This window comes from Pseudophryne corroboree, chromosome 1 (assembly GCF_028390025.1).
Source record: "Pseudophryne corroboree isolate aPseCor3 chromosome 1, aPseCor3.hap2, whole genome shotgun sequence".
Lineage (NCBI taxonomy): Eukaryota > Metazoa > Chordata > Amphibia > Anura > Myobatrachidae > Pseudophryne > Pseudophryne corroboree.
Genome location: NC_086444.1, coordinates 869,912,588 through 869,932,105, shown reverse-complemented (window position 1 = coordinate 869,932,105; position 19,518 = coordinate 869,912,588). Strand labels below are relative to the sequence as shown.

General features: G+C 39.0%; 1 long non-coding RNA gene across 1 annotated transcript in view; it reads left to right on the top strand.

The window, feature by feature from the left end:
• The window catches only part of LOC134957959 (uncharacterized), a 75,180-nt gene extending 57,672 nt beyond the window's left edge, over positions 1-17,508 (top strand). The window contains exons 2-3 of the long non-coding RNA XR_010186821.1: positions 15,663-16,407; positions 17,369-17,508. This is a non-coding gene — a long non-coding RNA (uncharacterized LOC134957959). The remainder of the gene's footprint in view (positions 1-15,662; positions 16,408-17,368) is intronic.
• The last annotated feature ends 2,010 nt before the right edge of the window (positions 17,509-19,518 follow it).

Below are 19,518 nucleotides of genomic sequence, written 5' to 3'. Positions count from 1 at the left end.
TGTTTTTTTTTTTTTTTTGTGGGAATATGTGTCCATATCTAATACTATGGCATGTTGCCCCTAGTAACCCAAGTTCCTAATTATTTTTGGTTTTTTATATGGCCAATTAAGTGTTGTGCAAAGCATACAGATTTTAAATTAGAATATGCAATGTTTGTCGCAATATTCTGATTGTTCCCTAGTTCCACAAATGTCAATATGCCATGTTCAAGTTTACAGGGCACAGTTTTCCTGAGTGCATAACCTTTAATAAAACACACAAACAATTGTAATGTAATTTTTTTTTTACTTCAAAAAAAAAAATACAAAATCACCAACACAACATGGCTACAAATGAGCATCACATACAGAGATGGACATAGCAGCAAGCAGATGGCAGTGGCAAAATGCACATAGCAGAACCCAGTACTATGGTAACCCCATCTTCTGACAAAATATGATGTTTTAAATTAACTAAGTGAACCCCCAGCCAAACTCAAACTTTTAGGGGAACTGAGGTAGATTCCGGAACCAACACACAAACACAAACACACACAGCACGCTAGGAAGAGGAAGATGGCTCAGGTGTAGGCCAAAATAACTCACAGGCTACAATTTAAAGAAAACCTTTCACTTTGAGGGAGTTGTACATTCTGGCCACACAAGCCAAAATTAAAAAAATACATCGAGGCAACATGTAAAACATGGGTGCTGCCCATCTGGAGAGACATCACTTTCTCTTTTTTCCCCCCGCCTGATGTAGTTCTTCATGGCTCGGTCTGCGGAGCGACCTTCGAGGGCCCTGCCCAGTGGGATGTTCTTCCTGGGCAGGGGGAGGGGAGGGAGCCGATGTGGCTGGCTCTCTACCACTGTGGGCAAGGGAGACAGCGATGTCCTGGAGCCCTTGCCGAATCAAATTGGCAAGTTGTTGGAAGGAGGAGGCGAGTTGATCTTGGCCCTGCCTGATCTCTGCCAGACCTTGGCAGAGTTGAGCTACACCTTGCTCCACACTGTTTCTGTGCTCGGTGAGCCGGACAGGTATCTGGCTTACCTCCCGGAGCATCCTGTCCTGAAAAGCATTCAGGCTCTCACCATACCTGGCTATTTCAGACAGGATTTCCGGGATAGCAGAGGGTTGGGGGGGGGGGGGCAGTTGGTATCTGGACAGATGGAATGTGTGGTCCCACACTGGCACAGACACTAGGTCCCCCCACCTCAGCCTCAGCCACATAACCCTCCTGTGACTCTACCTGCTCACCCACCTGTGCTGTGTTATGTTCCAAGCAAATAGAAGAATGAGTGGAAAAAGAGTAGAAAAAAACAATATGAGACTTTTGGAACCAAAAAAATATTTCTTTAGGAATATGTGTGTAAACTTACCTGGCAAGTCATGTGCATGGAGTATTTCAGGCAGGTCCGTGTCCATATGAGACACCCCAACCCCCTCCTCGTAGCTCACACAGTCCATCGCCATCTCCTCAAGATCTGTGTATTCCACAGTGGCAGCTGGACCTCCCCCTGTTGCCCTCGAGGCATTCCACTCCGCAGACCTCTTGCCCTTCAGGCGGGATTTGAAGTCGGCCCAACTACATATGTGGGGAAAAATAGGGGCAAGGTAGAGAAAAATTATGAATACCTGCTTTAATATATAGTACACATGTTATGCATTTGGTTGCTATAGGCAACATCACATCTAACTAACTTTTTAAGAATACTTGGCACAGAAAATGGACTGGCAATATACACTTACCGTCTTCGAACTTCCTGCGAGGTGCGGACTATTGAGCCGACTTCATTAACAGAATCAGTGATGTCCCTCCAAATTCTCTCTTTGGATGCAGCACCCATGTTTTTGGGTCCTCAATGTATTTTTTCCATGGCCTGTGTGACCAAAACCCGTAACTCCCTCTTAGTGAAGGCGGGCTGTCTTTTCTTTTTTTGGGATGTAGCCTGTGAGCTATCGTCCTGTCCTTCCTCACCATCTTCCTCTTCACTAGCTGCTTGTGTAGTTTGTGTTTGAGCTGCTAGTCCAGAATCACCCTCAGTTTCCCCACTATCTATGTCTGGCAGGGGATTCACTCCTAACTCCTGGGTATCAGAAGATGGAGTTTGTATATTACTGGGTCCTGCTATTTCTAACTCAGCATTGGCAAAGTCAAGCATCTGCCTCCACAGTGCTAGGCTTCGATGTGTTAAAGCAGCCATCTGCTGCTGCACCTCGTCCATCTCTGCTGCCATCTGCTCACGAGTAGCCATGTTGCTGGTGGCATGTGTGTATGCACGAGTGTCTAGCTATTTATAGCTGCGTGTGTTTTCCGCTGCGGAAATCCGCGCAGGTGTATATTATGCAAATTGGTCCAGTAATTGTTGCACTGGCTATATAAACGCCCTGCATGCAGCCTGTGTGTGTGTGGGTGTATGCAGAAAATTACTGAAGCAAGGTGGACATTTCTGAGTGAGCACATTTCTGAGTGAGTTTTGCGAGTATTTTATATTGTTTCAGTACAGATTTTATCTGTAATGTTCTCCTTATCATGTATGTTGTGTAAAATTGTTGTATACAATGGTTTTTTTTTTTAAATTACTTTTGTAGTTTTGAATTTAAACAACAATAATTTTTATTTTTTTTCTGTTTGGCTTGTGCATCTGTTTACCATAAAAATGCCACACCATCTGATCCTAAAATGTGTGACTTTGTGTAGCTGTTTGTTCCAGCAAAATGTGGTGAGTAAACAGATTGTTACACTTAGTTGTGTTTTTTCTAAGGCCAAAAATAGGGTTTTAAAAATGTGTGTGTGTTGTTTTAAATATATATATATATATATATATAGAAAAAAGAGTGTTTCCCCAGGGAGCTAGTGATTCTACTAGGTATGTCAACAAATTTATCACTTATAATAAAATAGTCATAAGAAATAGACTTATTTATTTTTAAATAAAACACAGTAAGAAATGAGCTGTATCACATTAAATCCAAAAAGACAATCAGTGTTCCATACATATAATGATGTTGGTAACAATTCAATTCAATCATATATCAGTATACAATTGATCTTCCTTGAAGAAATGACAAAATCGCTGTCTTAACCCAACGCGTTTCGTCCTACAGACTTCATCAGGGTTATTTTATTTACAATCTAAACAGAAGATATATACAAACATTACATCAATAGATCTTCTCAATGATCAGTAATATGTTCATATCAATTCTAATTAAAATGTATACATACCAAAAAATCACAGTATGGACAAGTAACTTAATGTGTCTTCAATAGGCAGGTAAAAACACTTAAAAAGTGATATCGAACTCGATTACACCACATGAAACATCTGTAAAATTATGACATAAGTTATACTTGTACAGTAACATGCGAAAGGAGGAAAATACAATCGAAGAGGAGGAGTTGAGGAATCCATTAAATTAAGAGAAATATAATTTGACATTAAAGGGTTTAGATCAACCTATTTAATATATGGTGCTATTACATTTAATGATTCTATAGAAAAATAATATATCCTTATAGGGGCTAATCATATTTATCATTTATAAGCTAGATGGTTATAGCGGACATCATACTATTCATATATGATATTACCGTATGGTTCCAAGATTATATTGGTATGATACAGCGATACATACCTCTTTAGCCGAATATTCAATACGACTCATTCTATGTTTGTTTAATGATCCCCACTTGATAAGGTGATTTCTAATAACAACAGTGGTGGAACCTATAAAGACAGACCAAATTCCTATTGCTGTAAGGGTACAGTACATATCGATACTGGCCCATGATGTTTATTCATACATACCAATAGTAATAAGGACAGCTCTTAGAGCAGCTTCCCACTAAATCGTATTGAGTAGTGGACAGAAAATCGTAATCGTGCCTATGTTGGAACAAATTATATGAATGTAAGACCCAATATGTAAATCAAATCAGCTTTAATTGAATCAGAATTATAATAAAGAGGAATTGGTATCAAAATTCATTATTATTAAGGTCTATATTAGTCATGCACTATTATTGCACATTCCCCAAAAAACAGACGTTTTTACCACAATTTACTCATACCTATATTGTGTGGCTTAATGAGACTGGGAGATAAACTCCTTGTCCCTAAACGTACTAAAGTAATGTGTCAGTGTAAATAAACTGTCACTTCTAAAAATATTAATCCCAGACCGATGTCGGTTGTATTAGAGTTTAAAAGGCTATCAATTTAGTTGGAACCACTTTATAACTATATATCACCATTGGTCATCGATATCAAATATTTTCAAAGCTGGGATTTAACCCCACTCATTATTACCAGCAATATTAACACTTGGATTATCAACAACATTTATGATTACACACCAAAAAACAAACTATAAAGGACCATGAAATCAGTATGCTTACCTCTACACTGTTAGCAATGCTTCTGGCTGCTGCATACAATTGGAACTAAATCCACTGGGTTTTTAAACCCACTATGTGTGACATCATTTCCTGTCATAGAATAAACTAAAAATCGGATTTATGCCATTATTTTATACTATTTTTTATATACATGATGGGCTGTGATATTAAATTTATTTGAGAAAGATTATATATTTAAAGCTGTAGGGTTAATTATTACAGAACCCTGAAAGTTTACAGAAAAAAGATAATTGCGTTCCATTGCCCTACATGGCGTGCGTTCCACCGTCATAATCCGGCTTCCTGCATTCAAAAATGAATAGTGACTATTCATTTCCTACATGGCGTGCGTTCCACTGTGTTAGTGGGGCTTCCTGCACCGCCACATACCGCTGGGACAACAACGCCTACATGGCGCGGCTCCCTGACGCAGATGTCTCTTGGCAACCGAATGTTGCCATGACGCGCTTCCTACATGGCGTGCGTTCCACTGTATTAGTGGGGCTTCCTGCACCGCCACGTACCGCTGGGACAACAACGCCTACATGGCGCGGCTCCCTGAAGCAGATGTCCCTTGGCAACCGAGTGTTGCCATGACGCGCTTCCGCCTTTCTGGCGCGTCATGCGTGTCAAGGTACAACGACTTCCTGTATGTGCGTTCCAGGCATGAACTTACTAGGCATCGCGGGCACGGATGGTTTTAATATACAATCACCAGGGATATTATATTATTATTGATACATCTAACAATTGGAGCCAGAAATATTGGAGGTTTCCTATATATGTAAAATAAATCCACATTCTTAGGCTAGATTTGGAGACCGTAACAATATAAAAGTGATAACTTAATATGTATTAGAATATATTGTTTTAAACACTCATTATCCTAAACATATATATATGTGAATTAACCTATTTAAATATTTATACTACTAAACTCAAACTACTATTTATTATTAAATAAGATGCAATCCGTTAAGTGCAATACATCTTTAATAGTGCTCTTAAATATTGGATATATTTTAATGTGCTAGAGACAGTCAATATACCGCTATATTTAGCCGCCTCACATTGTTAATAAAAATCCAAAAGTGTTGTGATTCATATCCATCCTAAATATAAATTAATAACTAGTGAGAGTGACTCATTACTTCTAAAATTACACATTGTACGATTAATATACCGCTATGTCAAGCTCCTTACCATTATAGAGATCCAATTGTGAGTGATTCACTTCAATAATACTAAATTTAATCGTTGGTGATGGTGATTCATTATTCATATATTGTACAATATGATAACCTAATACTTTTGGTGTTGTGGTGCGCTAATCTCATTAAGCAGAACACTAACAATCTTGGGACATTTATTTGGACCCAATGATTAAATAGGGAGTACCTAGCATAAAATTTCATGATTCTTTATTTACAACTCCATACCATTTACAAATGTAAGTCAATAATACAAATTGGGAGAGAAACCAGATAAAAGGACCTGGCCTATATTGACAGGGTCCTTATTTGATAATATAATGCATTTAACAAATATAGACGGACCTATAGGCGTATATTAACACCATCAATTTTAACCATATTCCACTAAATTCTTTACTAATACCCAAAAAATGAAAAACAAGATGGGGAAAGAGGGGTAGATGGAAGGAAGCCTCAAATGATGAGTAATGGCTCCTGCTGGTATAATATTATATCAAAAACTATAGAAAAGAGACAATGTCTATGCCCTCATTATGGCCAGTGGGGGACTGGGTGTTTAAGGTGTAAATCCAAAACGTTTCACGTTTGGCAAGTGTGAGTTCTCGACTACTGCCTCTCGTGTCCACTGGTATAAACTCCAACACAGTAAAAGAGAAATTCTCCCTGTTGACTACAGAATTATGTTTTTCTCCGTAGTGTCTTGCCAGGCTGTGGGTGGTCATTTTGTTTTTTATATTCCTCATATGCTCTTGTATCCTGATCTTAGTCGCTCTTTTGGTCCTTCCTATATACGACATCTTACAACTGCAAGTGATCCTGTATACTACAAATTCCGTGTTACAGTTGACCAGGTGGTGTAATTTATACATTCGTCCCGTATCTAACTTGTGTACAAAGGGTTTACGTTCCATATGCTTGCAGCATATGCACCTTGAGCATGGAAAACAACCCTTTGTAGGGATAAGCGAATCTACTCGAGGGTTTGGGATATCTGGCCCAACAATTCTACTTGGGGCCATTTTGCTTTTCAAGTTTGGGGCTCTTTGAAATACTATTTCTGGTTTTCTTGGTAGAGTAGGGCCTAAAACCGGATCCTTTAATAGGATGCCCCAATGACGATCCATAATTTTTCTGATGGTTTGATTCTCACGATTATATTGCGTGACAAATGGCCGAACTGGTGGTTTCTTGTTTTCCTGCTCCCTGATCCGAGGTTGTAGCATCTGTCCTCTGTCTCTGGCCGATGCTCTATTCATGGCTTCACTGATCAAATCATGGGTATATCCTCTTTCCAAAAATCTTTTTTGTAACAAAGTGGCTTGTTCCCAGTAATCGTTAATATTGCTGCAGTTACGTCTCAGACGCACAAATTGTGCAAATGGCACCCCTCTCTTCCATGCAGGGTGGTGGCAGCTGGACTGTGGTATATAACTATTAGCGTCCACCTCTTTAAAATGGGTTTTGGTTTTAACTACTTCTCCAGATTGACCCATTAGAACTAAATCCAAATAATCAATAATCTTGGGGTCCATTTTGTAGGTGAACTTCAAGTTGAAATCATTCAAGTGTATAAAAGAGATGAAATCAGCAATGCTGTCTGCATCACCTCTCCAAATGAATAATAGGTCGTCAATATACCTCTGATAAAATAGTACATTGTTGGAGAACCTTGAATTGTATATAAATTGATCTTCCCAGATTCCCATAAAAATGTTTGCATACGATGGGGCAAACTTAGTCCCCATCGCAGTCCCTTGTTGTTGTAAATAAAACTTCTTATTAAATTCGAAATAATTATGATTCGATATAAAAATTATACTATCCATAAGAAATTCTATCTCCTTAATGGATTTTTCAGGATCCGCTGAGAGTATTTTCTTAATCGCTTCAAGACCTTTAGCATGAGGAATGCATGAATATAAGGCCTGAACGTCAACCGTTAGCCAGCAGAATTCCTCCGACCAGACGAAACTTTCCAATTTACGTAATGCACTCGTTGAATCCTTCAGATATGAGGTGAGTTTTACTACGTATGGTTGTAGCTTCAAATCTAAAAAGTGTGATAGGTTGGACGTCAGGGAATTGATCCCTGCCACTATAGGGCGTCCGGGTGGTGAAGTTCGACTTTTATGTACCTTTGGGATGTGGTAAAATGTTGGAATTATAGGAAATTTTACATATAAGTAATCAAACTCATCTCTACAGATCAAATTCTCATTTAAAGCTTTAAGAAGTAGGGCTTAAAGTTCTTCCTGATATTCAACAATCGGATTGGATGGTAATTCTACATACGTTAAACCATCGTCAAGAATCCTCGAGGCTTCATCCATATATGTCGCTTTGGTCTGTATGACCACTGCCCCTCCCTTATCGGCATTTTTAATGACGATATTTTGGTCTTTAGCTAGTGACTTCAGTGCTCCTTTCTCTTGTGTACTGAGGTTAGTTTGATACTTATTCTTCTGTATTTTCATTTGTTTAAAATCATCTTTTACTGATTCATAGAATATATCGAGGTTGCTTCCTCTAGATTCAACTGGGTAAAATTTCGAAGGTAATTTTACCAATGGTTCTCTCTCCTGGTTTGATCTTATATTAGGTGGGTTCTTAAGAAAGTGCCTTTGGATCGTGAGTTTTCTTATATACTTATTTAGGTCTATGAATAAACTGAATTTATTCACATGAGAGTCTGGAGCAAACTTCAGACCTTTCATCAATAATGAGTTTTCCGCTGTTGAAAGCTGTCTCTCTGCATTATTGATGATCCCTGTCTCGGTTTCTCTTGATTGAATAATGCCCTTCTTTTTTTGGGGCTTTTTTCTACCACCTCTAGATCCTCGCCTGTTCCATTGTACCCCCTTTTTATCCCTTGAGGTGAATCTATTCGATCGAATAATTCTTCCTCCTGTTGGATGAAGGGAAGTTTGTATCTCTGTCTCCCATCTAAAAAACGTTTAGACGGTTGTTCCCTTGATGTCAATGACCAATCACTGTCTATCCGATTCCTGGAGGGCCAATAATTATTATGGTCGGTGTAATGTCTACGATAATCTCTCTTGTAGCCATAATTCGATGGCATCCTATTCCTAAACCTTCTAGAGTCTTCCATTCTACTCGGGTAAGGTGACTGGTATTGTCTTCTTGGTCTGTAGTTTTGTTGTCTATCCACATAATTCTCATGATAATTCTGAACATTCCGTCGTCCTCTATCTTGTTGTCCAAACCTAGTTTTAAAGGATGGATTTCTCCCATTATTGATCCTATCATCTTGAATGGGTAAATTATGTATCTGACCTGAAACATAATCGTTTTTATCCCGCGCAAACTTTTTCTGTTTGCGTGAGATAATTTCATTCTCTACAGTATCCAATTTATATTGTAAATCAGAAACATCCCGCTTGAATTCCTCACTATCTTCGAATTTAACCGCCTGAGATTCAATATTTTTAATTTCCTCATCCAGATGGTTAAGTTCCCGTTTCCTTTCGGAAATAATTAAGGCAATCAATTTAGCTGAACATCCATCTAATATCGCATTCCAATTAGTAATAAACTCCTCATTTCCTCCCCCTATAGTGGGATTTTTATGTAGTCTGAGTCCTCTCGGGACTCTTCCCACTTCCAAATATTTCTCCAATGTTATGATGTCATACCAATTTTTTAATTCTTTGATAGCCAATTTCTCTACTAGATTCAAATAACCATAATAATCATTCTCATCTGTTTGGAAAACTTGTTCCTCCTCCTCGAAAATATTCCTAACCTTCAATGATCTCTTGGATCTATCTTTAAAGATCGGCATCCCTGTGCCCACGCTGCGGTCTAGGTCTTACTAACAGAAATATAGAGTTGTGAAAAATATATATAAGACCTGTCTCGCGCTGACACTATGTGGAGCTACACCTTAGGGAAAATACCCCCTGTTAGATGGGGTATAATAGTTATGAACAGAAAAAAGAGTGTTTCCCCAGGGAGCTAGTGATTCTACTAGGTATGTCAACAAATTTATCACTTATAATAAAATAGTCATAAGAAATAGACTTATTTATTTTTAAATAAAACACAGTAAGAAATGAGCTGTATCACATTAAATCCAAAAAGACAATCAGTGTTCCATACATATAATGATGTTGGTAACAATTCAATTCAATCATATATCAGTATACAATTGATCTTCCTTGAAGAAATGACAAAATCGCTGTCTTAACCCAACGCGTTTCGTCCTACAGACTTCATCAGGGGTATTTTATTTACAATCTAAACAGAAGATATATACAAACATTACATCAATAGATCTTCTCAATGATCAGTAATATGTTCATATCAATTCTAATTAAAATGTATACATACCAAAAAATCACAGTATGGACAAGTAACTTAATGTGTCTTCAATAGGCAGGTAAAAACACTTAAAAAGTGATATCGAACTCGATTACACCACATGAAACATCTGTAAAATTATGACATAAGTTATACTTGTACAGTAACATGCGAAAGGAGGAAAATACAATCGAAGAGGAGGAGTTGAGGAATCCATTAAATTAAGAGAAATATAATTTGACATTAAAGGGTTTAGATCAACCTATTTAATATATGGTGCTATTACATTTAATGATTCTATAGAAAAATAATATATCCTTATAGGGGCTAATCATATTTATCATTTATAAGCTAGATGGTTATAGCGGACATCATACTATTCATATATGATATTACCGTATGGTTCCAAGATTATATTGGTATGATACAGCGATACATACCTCTTTAGCCGAATATTCAATACGACTCATTCTATGTTTGTTTAATGATCCCCACTTGATAAGGTGATTTCTAATAACAACAGTGGTGGAACCTATAAAGACAGACCAAATTCCTATTGCTGTAAGGGTACAGTACATATCGATACTGGCCCATGATGTTTATTCATACATACCAATAGTAATAAGGACAGCTCTTAGAGCAGCTTCCCACTAAATCGTATTGAGTAGTGGACAGAAAATCGTAATCGTGCCTATGTTGGAACAAATTATATGAATGTAAGACCCAATATGTAAATCAAATCAGCTTTAATTGAATCAGAATTATAATAAAGAGGAATTGGTATCAAAATTCATTATTATTAAGGTCTATATTAGTCATGCACTATTATTGCACATTCCCCAAAAAACAGACGTTTTTACCACAATTTACTCATACCTATATTGTGTGGCTTAATGAGACTGGGAGATAAACTCCTTGTCCCTAAACGTACTAAAGTAATGTGTCAGTGTAAATAAACTGTCACTTCTAAAAATATTAATCCCAGACCGATGTCGGTTGTATTAGAGTTTAAAAGGCTATCAATTTAGTTGGAACCACTTTATAACTATATATCACCATTGGTCATCGATATCAAATATTTTCAAAGCTGGGATTTAACCCCACTCATTATTACCAGCAATATTAACACTTGGATTATCAACAACATTTATGATTACACACCAAAAAAAAAACTATAAAGGACCATGAAATCAGTATGCTTACCTCTACACTGTTAGCAATGCTTCTGGCTGCTGCATACAATTGGAACTAAATCCACTGGGTTTTTAAACCCACTATGTGTGACATCATTTCCTGTCATAGAATAAACTAAAAATCGGATTTATGCCATTATTTTATACTATTTTTTATATACATGATGGGCTGTGATATTAAATTTATTTGAGAAAGATTATATATTTAAAGCTGTAGGGTTAATTATTACAGAACCCTGAAAGTTTACAGAAAAAAGATAATTGCGTTCCATTGCCCTACATGGCGTGCGTTCCACCGTCATAATCCGGCTTCCTGCATTCAAAAATGAATAGTGACTATTCATTTCCTACATGGCGTGCGTTCCACTGTGTTAGTGGGGCTTCCTGCACCGCCACATACCGCTGGGACAACAACGCCTACATGGCGCGGCTCCCTGACGCAGATGTCTCTTGGCAACCGAATGTTGCCATGACGCGCTTCCTACATGGCGTGCGTTCCACTGTATTAGTGGGGCTTCCTGCACCGCCACGTACCGCTGGGACAACAACGCCTACATGGCGCGGCTCCCTGAAGCAGATGTCCCTTGGCAACCGAGTGTTGCCATGACGCGCTTCCGCCTTTCTGGCGCGTCATGCGTGTCAAGGTACAACGACTTCCTGTATGTGCGTTCCAGGCATGAACTTACTAGGCATCGCGGGCACGGATGGTTTTAATATACAATCACCAGGGATATTATATTATTATTGATACATCTAACAATTGGAGCCAGAAATATTGGAGGTTTCCTATATATGTAAAATAAATCCACATTCTTAGGCTAGATTTGGAGACCGTAACAATATAAAAGTGATAACTTAATATGTATTAGAATATATTGTTTTAAACACTCATTATCCTAAACATATATATATGTGAATTAACCTATTTAAATATTTATACTACTAAACTCAAACTACTATTTATTATTAAATAAGATGCAATCCGTTAAGTGCAATACATCTTTAATAGTGCTCTTAAATATTGGATATATTTTAATGTGCTAGAGACAGTCAATATACCGCTATATTTAGCCGCCTCACATTGTTAATAAAAATCCAAAAGTGTTGTGATTCATATCCATCCTAAATATAAATTAATAACTAGTGAGAGTGACTCATTACTTCTAAAATTACACATTGTACGATTAATATACCGCTATGTCAAGCTCCTTACCATTATAGAGATCCAATTGTGAGTGATTCACTTCAATAATACTAAATTTAATCGTTGGTGATGGTGATTCATTATTCATATATTGTACAATATGATAACCTAATACTTTTGGTGTTGTGGTGCGCTAATCTCATTAAGCAGAACACTAACAATCTTGGGACATTTATTTGGACCCAATGATTAAATAGGGAGTACCTAGCATAAAATTTCATGATTCTTTAATTACAACTCCATACCATTTACAAATGTAAGTCAATAATACAATTTGGGAGAGAAACCAGATAAAAGGACCTGGCCTATATTGACAGGGTCCTTATTTGATAATATAATGCATTTAACAAATATAGACGGACCTATAGGCGTATATTAACACCATCAATTTTAACCATATTCCACTAAATTCTTTACTAATACCCAAAAAATGAAAAACAAGATGGGGAAAGAGGGGTAGATGGAAGGAAGCCTCAAATGATGAGTAATGGCTCCTGCTGGTATAATATTATATCAAAAACTATAGAAAAGAGACAATGTCTATGCCCTCATTATGGCCAGTGGGGGACTGGGTGTTTAAGGTGTAAATCCAAAACGTTTCACGTTTGGCAAGTGTGAGTTCTCGACTACTGCCTCTCGTGTCCACTGGTATAAACTCCAACACAGTAAAAGAGAAATTCTCCCTGTTGACTACAGAATTATGTTTTTCTCCGTAGTGTCTTGCCAGGCTGTGGGTGGTCATTTTGTTTTTTATATTCCTCATATGCTCTTGTATCCTGATCTTAGTCGCTCTTTTGGTCCTTCCTATATACGACATCTTACAACTGCAAGTGATCCTGTATACTACAAATTCCGTGTTACAGTTGACCAGGTGGTGTAATTTATACATTCGTCCCGTATCTAACTTGTGTACAAAGGGTTTACGTTCCATATGCTTGCAGCATATGCACCTTGAGCATGGAAAACAACCCTTTGTAGGGATAAGCGAATCTACTCGAGGGTTTGGGATATCTGGCCCAACAATTCTACTTGGGGCCATTTTGCTTTTCAAGTTTGGGGCTCTTTGAAATACTATTTCTGGTTTTCTTGGTAGAGTAGGGCCTAAAACCGGATCCTTTAATAGGATGCCCCAATGACGATCCATAATTTTTCTGAAGGTTTGATTCTCACGATTATATTGCGTGACAAATGGCCGAACTGGTGGTTTCTTGTTTTCCTGCTCCCTGATCCGAGGTTGTAGCATCTGTCCTCTGTCTCTGGCCGATGCTCTATTCATGGCTTCACTGATCAAATCATGGGTATATCCTCTTTCCAAAAATCTTTTTTGTAACAAAGTGGCTTGTTCCCAGTAATCGTTAATATTGCTGCAGTTACGTCTCAGACGCACAAATTGTGCAAATGGCACCCCTCTCTTCCATGCAGGGTGGTGGCAGCTGGACTGTGGTATATAACTATTAGCGTCCACCTCTTTAAAATGGGTTTTGGTTTTAACTACTTCTCCAGATTGACCCATTAGAACTAAATCCAAATAATCAATAATCTTGGGGTCCATTTTGTAGGTGAACTTCAAGTTGAAATCATTCAAGTGTATAAAAGAGATGAAATCAGCAATGCTGTCTGCATCACCTCTCCAAATGAATAATAGGTCGTCAATATACCTCTGATAAAATAGTACATTGTTGGAGAACCTTGAATTGTATATAAATAACCTTTATATAAAGAGCCTTTGGGTTGTCTAACAGTCTCTCATTATACATTTAGTTGCTATGGGACCACATATGTTGCTGGTAGTCCTCAGGATTTGGATACTGCCGCCTTTAAGCCCATGAGTAAGTGATTTTCAGCGACCTAGACTCTTTGACCACACCTTCTACATGAGTGGGCTAAATGGTAGAACCAGGCACGCACCAGTAGATCGGTGTACTTTACTAAAGGGACTGAGGTGGTTTCTCTGATATTCTTGGTGATGAGTGTCACTTTGGTTGATGGTGTTTAAAAATTAAAAAATCTTTTACTAATCACAAATTTCATATCATAGTTACTATAAGAATGGGGTATTGAAACCCTGTTTATATAGACTTTCTGCCATCGTTTATGGGGCCTGGGAGGCTGAGTCTTTTCTTATTTTTGTATTCCCTATCGGCATTGTCTAATGATTGTATATATCGAAATAAATGATATCGTATTGCCTTTCTTGAAAAAGATCCTGTGGAAGGATCGAAACGTCGATTGCATGAGGCTACAATAAAGAACCATTGACATTCATTGAAGAATTTGTGTACTAGTGAGAGTGCGCCCGCCACCTTCGTGGACACCAATATATATATATATATATATATATATATATATATATGTAGACTTATATGTTTATGAATTGCAGCCATATCTTAATGATATGTGTGTGTGTGTGTGTGTGTGTCCATGGGTGCGAATCTCCGCCCATGCGAACTGTACAAACTGTCCTGCACATTAATGTACACATATCAATAAAGTTTATTACAGATGACACCATACAATTACAACCAATCACATGCCACCACACACTATAAATATAAGCCCATATATGGAAAACGCCATTGCCATCATGCGCGCAGCAGCTTTTACCTGCCGCGAGCTGCGCGTGTTGGTAGCGGTAATGGACCGCCGCGTAGGCCGCGCAGGGCCCTTTATCCCAAATAGGGTAAAGCGCGAGGCCTACGCGGAGGTCCATCGCTTATTGCGAACCCGCACCCGGAGCAGGAGGACCATCATCCAGTTGGAGAGGCGCTGGAGCGACCTCCGCAGGCGCACGCCGGACCTGTTGGCGGAACTCCGCCAACAAATCCGTGATATACGTAGGCGCAGTAAGTTTCATATTACATTAAATAAGACTGAGATTATTAACATAAACTTTGCCTATTTTCACTAAGTGATAGTGTGAAAATTTGCACACTGACAATGAACTATTGTAGAATAAACATGACACAGTGTGTGTGGTTAGGGCAAGCAGTACTGTGTAGCAAGGTGCTTCTGAAAAAGTGCATGTTGTTGTACAGAGTTGCTACACAGGCTGTCAACTGAACCCAATAACTTGCTCAGTGGGTAAATTTAATAAGGTGGGATGTTTTTAGAACTGGTGATGTTGCCTATAGCAACCAATCAGATTCAATCTATTATATTCTAGAAGCAGCTTCATAAATGTTACATATAATCTGATTGGTTGCTATGGGCAACATCACCAGTTTTCAAATTAAAAAAACCTATTAATGTTACCCCTGTGTCTTTAACATGGGACAGAACAGTGTAATAGAAAAATGCTGTTGTTAAAATTTTTAATGCTACAACCTAAATATTACATATGTCATTCTAGGGCGAGCACAACGGCAAGCTGCTGCTGCTGGGAGCCCCGACCAATCCCCTTCTCAGGCCCCCTCCCCTTCTGTCGCCCAATCCCCCTCTCCTTCCCAGTCCCCTTCTCAGCCCCCCTCCCCTTCTGTCACCCAATCCCCCTCTCCTTCCCAGTCCCCTTCTCAGGCCCCCTCCCCTTCTGTCGACCAATCCCTCTCTCCTTCCCAGTCCCCTTCTCAGGCCCCCTCCCCTTCTGTCGCCCAATCCCCCTCTCCTTCCCAGTCCCCTTCTCAGCCCCCCTCCCCTTCTGTCGCCCAATCCCCCTCTCCTTCCCAGTCCCCTTCTCAGCCCCCCTCCCCTTCTGTCGCCCAATCCCCCTCTCCTTCCCAGTCCCCTTCTCAGCCCCCCTCCCCCTCTCTTTACCAATACCCATCTCTGTCCCCCTCCCCCTCTGAAGGCCAAACAACCACTCCGGCCACCTCCCCCTCTCTTTCCCAGTCCCCCTCTCTGGCCCCCTCCCCCTCTGTTGCACAAACACCCTCTCCGCCCCCCCTCCCCCTCTCAATCAGACCCACCCTCTGAAAACAGCTCCCCAATCCCTCCTCCTTCCCCAATCCAGCCTCCTTCCCCAATCCAGCCTCCTTCCCCAATCCAGCCTCCTACCCCCATCCAGCCTACTTCCCCCATCCAGCCGCCTTCCCCACCCAGTGAATGGGCAGCAGAAGCCCCAGCGAAGATTCCGGGGAGTCCGCATGTGGCAGATGAGAGTAAGTTTTTCAACATTTAAAATGTATTGGTTATCTACTTACACTTACAATACATGCAGTGTTGTACTGTGGCCAATCTTGGCCCAAGGAAAAATGTTTGTGTTCTTCTTCATGGTAGAGATGTTGCTTGTACATTTATGTGAGTATCATTAGTGTCTATGTGTGCAATGTTTAGGCTGCCCACTCTAGGTCGACACTCATTAGGTCGACAGGGTTGCCAAGACAACAGGGTTTATATGTGCTAGGTTGTCAGTGAAACAGTTAGACCTGAGTGGAGTTTAGTATGTTGTTGGTCTTTTACACTTGTGCCTGGGTATTCCTAATATTTGCACATTCAACTCGCATGCTTCACTTTGTTAGCCAGGCTAACGACACAATGATTTGTGTTGTGAAAGTTACACTCACAAAATGATTATTTGATTTTTAAAAACCTGTTTGACCTTATGTAGTAAGGCAGGCTTTCAGGGAGTGTGGGCATGCTAGGATATGTTGTCCTTCTGAAGATGTTGATATGCAGTGTGATGATGCAGGGCAAACACCTAAAAATACAAGTCTGCTTCACTCCAGATGTGAATTAATCCCAGCATGGGGTTACATTTACTAAAATGGGAGTTTTATTCCAGATGGGATGTTGCCCATAGCAACCAATCAGAGTCAACTTCTCATTTATTTAGCACCTTCTAGAAGATATGTGTAATCTGATTGGTTGCTATGGGCAACGTCCCATCTTAAATAGAACTCCCATCTTAGTAAATGTACATCATGGTGTGGTACACTTTCTAATTTTGTAAATTAACAATAACAAACATTGCTGAGCATGCTTGTGTGTTGGTATGGTACTGTTTTAACATTCAAACATCCATGATGAAGTTCCTTTGCCATTAAAGTGTGCTTTGTGGCTTGCTTGTGTAATAGGTAATGTGATTAATTTGTAAAATATTATTTTTGCTCTGCATTTCAGATGGTGCAGTTCGAGATCCCACAAGCCTGCCTGGCATCCTGGCAAGCTTAAAGGCCCATTTGCAGGCCATGATGGCCGATGTGGATAGCCTACAAAAATTTTGTAAAATTTTTCTATTTTATTTAAAATTATGTTACAATTACGGAAAAAAAAATGTAAAAAAAATTAAACAATTTTTTTCAGTTAAGCGGTTGTTGTGATTTTTAATGCAATAAAGGAACAGCATATTGCCTAGCAGAAATTGGTTACCTTACAAAAAGCACACATCACACTTACGATTATTAATCTTATTATTTACAAACAAACAAATTATGTCAGTTAGGAGCTTATTGTTTAGAAAAACATGTAAACACATATATTCACACACTACACATCCACACTAAAATATGCTATGTAACATTAGCCCCGGCACAGTTTACACATCTAATTCACTTTTGTACAAACAAACATGGTAATGGCCAATTATGCCTACAAAGTGTTCTGTAGGTATTCTTTGAAGACTTAATTGGTCATGACCACAATCATTCATTACACTAATTAGATTCGTAATTGAGGATGGCTTGTTTAGTTTGAATTGAAAGGTATAATATAACTTGGGAGAAAAAAACCCCCATTGCTGTGCGTTTTTCCGCAAAAGCGTGAGCATTTTTAAGAGGAATGTGTAAACTTACGAGGAGTTAGGATTTTTACAATGAGGAGTGTGAAATTGCGATGGGTTCGGATTAGTGCGTAGTCATTTGGCATACGCCTACTTTGTATAATACTGCGTACGAAATAGCAAAACCCCGATTGGGGCGGATATTCTCTATTGTGCAATGTTCCCGCAAAAATGCGCATATGTTGTGCGAACGAAGAAACTTACGAACAACTCGGAATGACCACCAATGTGAGAGGAGAGACTGAGAGTTAGGACATGCAGGAGAGAAAGGCAGAGGAGGATAATCACACTAGCCCCAATCAGCGGACCGTGACACACGCCCCTGCCTGTCATCTTCTGTTTCTTGGCTGCAGAATCTCTGACTAACATAAAAAAAACTTTTTGCCTTTGAGAAGCCCAGGATGTGACCAGCCCGCTTGGGCTCTAAACGAAGACTAGCTTGTAGGAGTGGTATAGAGGGAGAGGAGCTAGTCACACTTCTAAGTTCTTAAAGTGCCAGCTCCCGGTTAGCGCACACTCTATACCCATTGTAAAGAGCACTCCAGTGTCCCCTAGAGGATGAAGGAGAAATCGAGATTCTTCATATCTGGTGACATTTTTTCCAGTCTACGGCTGCCTAGTGCCCTTTCTTATTTTGGTTGACAAGTGTTGAACTTTGTGGACTTCTGCTGCTGTAGCCTGAGGCTCTGTGTAAGAGATGTTCTTCTGCATACCGCTAATGTAATGCATGGTTATTTGTGTTACTGTTGTCTCTCTATCAGTTTGAACCAGTCTGGCCATTCTCCACTCACCTCTCTTATTAAGGTTATTTTGCCGACAAAACTGCTCTCACTTGATTTTTTTGTTTCACGTGTAATTCTCTTGACACTGTTGTATGTGAAAATTTCAGATCAGCAGTTTCTGAGATACTTAAACCACCTTGGTCTGGTACCAAGAATCATTCCAAGGTTAAAGTCACTTAGATGGCATTTCCTCCCCATTCTGGTGTTTGTTCTAAATAACAACTGAACTTCTTGAACACGTCCTGTATGTATGATTTTCCTGAACTGAGTTGGGGCCACAATTGGCTGATAAGATATTTGCATTAATGAGTATTGTCTTTCTGATGGTAGTCAATGGTACAAAGTACTGCTACCTTTCTTGTATAATATTTTAATTCTTATAACTAATTCCAGAAACAGGAAGAAATTAGTGAAATAATTTAATAAATGAAATACATGTCTGGGGACTTACCCAGAGGATAGAAGTTACTATGAATCTTTTACTTGTAACTATTGGTGAGTATCACTTTCATTTCTTTGAGTAACGGCACCTTTTTATTTTATTTTAATAATTAAAAAAAGGCCTGTGCGCAAGTGTTTATACAGTAATTAAATTGACACTGACTAGAGATGATTTTTATTGTATCTTTTTGTATTATTGTGAAGATGAAAGGTCATCATATAAATATTATGTTCAAAACTTTCCTTGGTCAAGTATAAACATAGAGCCT